A 5,255-nucleotide genomic window follows, 5' to 3' on the forward strand; every position below is an offset into this window, starting at 1 on the left:
AGAATTCTTAAGCTGACTTGGAACGCCTGTTTGGGCCATCAAATCTCAGGCAAAGTATGAAATATTATATATTGCTAGAAAGCTCAGGATGTGTACTTTCCAACGCAATTGAGAACGCACCAATTGGGCTTCTGTAGCTCCAGAAAATCCACTTCGAGTGCAGGGAGGTTAGAATCCAACAGCATCTGCAGTCCTTTTTCAGCCTCTGAATTAGATTTTTGCTCAGGTCCCTCAATTTCAGCCAGAAAATACCTGAAATCACAGAAAAATACATAAACTCATAGTGAAGTCCAGAAATGTGATTTTCATTTAAAAACTAATAAAAATATAATAAAAACTAACTAAAATATACTAAAAATATACTAAAAACAATGCCAAAAAGCGTATAAATTATCCGCTCATCAGTTAGTATAGATAAAACTCATCAATGATTGAATCCATCTCTTGATCAACCTCTTCAACCATAGAGGACTCTACAACTTTAACTTTCCATGGACTTTCAACATCTCCTAAATCTTCAACCAGTTCTTTCTCTTCAATAATTTCGGCCTTCTCCACTTGTTCCAACACAAAATCCCACTCCTTATTCTCCACTAGAGTTTCTAACCTCTCTTTCATACTATGCTCTTCATTTGATTCTCCATATGTGACCATAAGAGTGCTTTAAGTGTCTAAGCATTGGGAAACCAAATTGGTTATGAATTCATCTTTCCTCTTTAGAGCTGCAACTCACTCTTGAAGAATGGTGCGACATTCCCTTAGCTCTTGGAGATATGAAATGAGGGTGTCATATATTGGGGTTTGGGGTGGATAGGAGGGTTCATTGTTTGGGAGAAAGAGTTCATAATAGGAAGGCGGTTCATCTTGGTAAGGGTATGGAGATAGTGTACAGAGAGGTCGTGGTTCTTGGGAGTATTGATGTTAGAATTGTGCTGGCTCTAAGTATGGGTCATGTGGCTTATATGGTTGAAGTATACAAGGTTGGCAATATGATAGAGGTGGGTTATAGGAAGGTATTTGGTGGTATGAGACTTGTGAGTTTGGTGGTTGAGGGCTATGTTGAGGAGGGGAGTCATAGGTATATGGTGGTTGTGGTTGATAACCACAAGGAGGTCCACCATAACCATTGGATTGGTATGCATCATGGAATGGTTCTTGCTCATAGTACATTAGAGGAGGTTGTTGCCATGAAAATTGATCATATGCTTGATGCTTCTCTAACCTTTGATTGTCTCATCCTTGATGCATATCCTCATTGTAATTTCTATTTCCTACAACATAGTTAGAACCACACTCATAGCCAAAAGGGTGAGAATTCATAGTAACAAGAGAAAATAAAAACAATAAACTAACAAAAGTTAAGCAAACAAAGTCCTAAAACTAACAAAGAAACAAAAGTAAACTATTCACAATATCCACATATATACAATAAACAATAATAAGCACACATTTGCAATTCCCCGGCAATGGCGCCAAAAACTTGACGGAGGAAAATTGTCCGTTAGGAATTTTCACAAAATAATTCCATTGAAGTATAGTTCCAAACCAACAATTAACCTTCAATCAAGGTTTAAATTTTTTTGTCACTTAAGTCAAACCAATAAAAATCGAGTGTATTTAAACCTTGGGTCGTCTCTCAAGAAATTGCAGGGAAATGTGCATATTATTGGTTATGAGGTATTCTGGGGTTTTGTGTAATAAGAGATAAGAAATGTAACTAACAAGAAAACAAAGCTAACAACTAAGAAAGCTCTTGGCAAAGAGTGAGAATTGAAATTCCTACCATCATTATCATCCTCAATTGTGATGGTAATTGTCGTTTGCTCTCATTTAGTTACCCTCTAATAATTGAAGAAAAGTCAAGTGAGCAAAATTGACTCTAATCCACAAGTTCTAATCAAAGATTAGATTTAATGGAATTCAAGCCAATTAGCAATCCTCAATCACCAATCAACAAAAAAATTTGACAACTCAAGAGTTTTCAATATAAGTCAAGAATACAAAAATCTACTCTAAAATCCAACCAAACATTTTATCAAACACTTGGAAGGTATTAAAGGAAAGCATGTTAAAATAGCAAGAAATATAAAATCTAACAACTACCGATTGCAAGAAATTAATAACTAACAACTCAATTAAACAATAAGAAGCTTGAATACATAAATTGCATTAATGGAAATCAAAACTACAAAGAGTTCATAAACGTAAAAGTGACAAAATAAAGGAGATAGCAAATAAAACTAAAAGAACAAAGATGCAAGAACAATAAATTGCAAGAAAAATTAAATCAAAGCAAGAATTAAACCTAAATCAAAGAGAAATCTAACCTAATCTACCCTAATTCTAGAGAGAAGAGAGAGAATCTCTCTCTAGAATATAACCTAAAGCATGTTCTAAACTAAACCTAATTGCTCTCCCTTCATCCTTCTTGAATTTGGCCTCTAATAGCTTCAGAAATGAGTTGGATTGGGCTTTTGCAGCTCCAGAAATCGCCCACAGCGTGTTTTCTTTAATGAGGCACGTGATCACATTCGCGCGTACGCATGCTTGACCATGCATACGCATGATTGTGAAAAAGTGAGCGTGCATACGCATCATAGCTTGTGCGTACACATGGATGTAAAAACTGCAGTTGTACGTACGCATGATTGCAAAACACTCTAAACTTCATTTCTTCATGAATTCTCCACTTTTGCATGCTTTCTCCTTACTCTTTCAATCCGTACTTTCCTTGGAACCTTGAAATCACTTCATCAAACACATCAAGTCATCGAATGGAATTAAAGTGAATTAAAATTAGCAATTTAAGTACCTAAAAAGCATGTTTTTAATCTTAAGTACAAATTAGTAAGAACTCACAAAACTATGCTATTTTAGAGAATAAATGCAAGAAAACGTGATAAAATCTACCCAATTAGAGCAAATAAATACCATGAAATGTGAATTCATTAGGATTGGGCCCATTTGGGCCCAGTTCACCCAATTTAGCTTGTTGGTCCAACTATAGGTCAAAACCTTTAAAATTAGTGTTTTAATTCAAATTTTTAATATTTTTACTTCTCTAAATTATAAAATTTAATTTTCTAATCCCCTTGGCTCATAATTAATTTATCTGTTAATTATTTATTAATTTACTGGGTTTTACACAAGGCCCAAGGCTCTAAGCACCAATGGCTAGGAAGGTAAACAAGAACCAAATCTCAAAGAGTTGTTTTCCTAGTTAAGTGCTTGTGATGTGACTATGTCAAGGAGAGATACTTGAGCAAGTAAATTTGAAGGGTGCTTCATTGATGCATGTGCATCATGAGTTGTTTTGATTGCTTATTTCATATAAAAGTCAATAAACTATGCTCAATTATGAAGTGTTTAGTGCTATAATTGAATATTGCTTTGATTGCCTTAAGTTTTTGAATTCAGGCAGGAATTGATGGAAAAAGAGGCAACAAAGGCATCAATAGAGAATCAGTCAATCAACACTTCTAGAGTAACATATTAGAGGAAGAAGAACTGGAGATTGGCCAAAGATAAACAAGGCAATTGTGGCGTCTCCAACTCCACATGATTGGAGTCTCCAATGCCAAGGATTACTAACTTACAAGACTTTCATTTTGGTGCAATAAGTGGCTCTCCAACACCTAAGAAAGTGGAGTCTCCAATGCCACATTTAGCATACTCCAAGGCCTCCAAGTTGAAGTTGAAAATGGCGCCTCCAATGTCTAAGAAAATGGAGTATCCAACGCCAATATTCACCACACACAGGGAGCTCCATTGTAGCATCTCCAGTGCCCTCAACCTCACCAAATTAGTGGTGTCTCAAATGCAAATCTTGTCCTCTAAATTTGGCGTCTCATACGCCAGTCCTTCCCCTCCAAAGATGGCATCTCCAACGCCTTCTCCCTCATCAAATTGGCGGCGTCTCTAGCGCCCTCTTCATCACCGTTTTTTGGCGTCTCAAACGCCACTTCTCCCTTATTGGAATGGCATCAATGCCAAAGAGAAGCACCTCCAGGGACTGAAAAATTTGGCATCATTCTTGGAAGGAGGTGGCGTCTCCAACACCACAAGGAGGAGAAAAATAAGAATCGTTGCTCATGGGAGATGCCTTCGAAGAGTGAGGGTCAAACAAGGCTTGAAATTGTATCCTCTAAGCTAAGCCATGTATGAAGCCTCATCTATCAACCTTAAGCCACACTTTTCTTGGACCACGTTTTTAGCTTTAATTTGGTCCTTGGTTGAGCTTATAGCACATTACATATTAATGGCTAAAGTGATATATCATTTGATACTTCTAATGCTAATCAAGCCCAAAATAATGAAGTCCACAACCATTACAACAATTCACAAGGCTCAAGATCCACTTGAAGGAATGAAAATCAAAGAGTGAAGGCTAGTAAGAAAGTGGAATTTGTTTATAATTATAATTTCATTTTCAATTTGAATTTAGGATAGTTAGACTAGTGCATAAAATCCCGAATTATTTCTTTGTTTAGGGGGGATCTGTCACATTTGAATTTCATTAGTTTACTTTCTTCTTTTTTTTTACTTTTCATATCCATTGAAGAATTCTCTAAGCTATAAGTAGCTAAATCCTTCTTTGTGAAGGAAAGGAGCTCTATCATTTATAATGGATTGATTATTCTTCTTCTCTATCTTTTATTCATGTTTTATTGATTATTTGGGAAGAGTTTTTGGTTCTTCATCACAAAGAATCAAATCTATTAGAAGATAGTTTGGATCTAATTTAGATTTCATGATTGCTTGGAAGAGTTAATCATATACATCAAAGTTTGAAAACCCTTCCTCTCAATTCTTAGAATCTTAGATTTGAATTTGATAAGTGACATTGAATCAAATCTTATCTAGATCTTGAGAATTGTGTGGCTCTAAATCAGAGAACATGCTTCATCTCTTCTCATGAACAATTGATCAAGGAATTAGTAATTGCTTAGGTTAAGAGAAATTGAATTTCCAATGAATTGTAATTCAACTACCTAAGATTGCCTAAGATCTATAATTACATGAATGAGGTAGAGGTGAAATCCATTGATTCTAAAGATTTGATATCTCCGATCCTTCACAATCTTTCCCATTTTATTCTCTCAATTTGCTTATTATTGCTTAATTTTAATTCATCATTTAATTTCTAATTCCTTGATGATATCTACTATTATTGCACTTCTCTTTTCAGTTAATTCAATTCATGCTCATTTACTTTATTGATATCTCATCACATTCTCTATTTATGTTGTCTTGTT

This window comes from Arachis hypogaea, chromosome 20, assembly GCF_003086295.3.
Source record: "Arachis hypogaea cultivar Tifrunner chromosome 20, arahy.Tifrunner.gnm2.J5K5, whole genome shotgun sequence".
Classification (NCBI taxonomy): domain Eukaryota; kingdom Viridiplantae; phylum Streptophyta; class Magnoliopsida; order Fabales; family Fabaceae; genus Arachis; species Arachis hypogaea.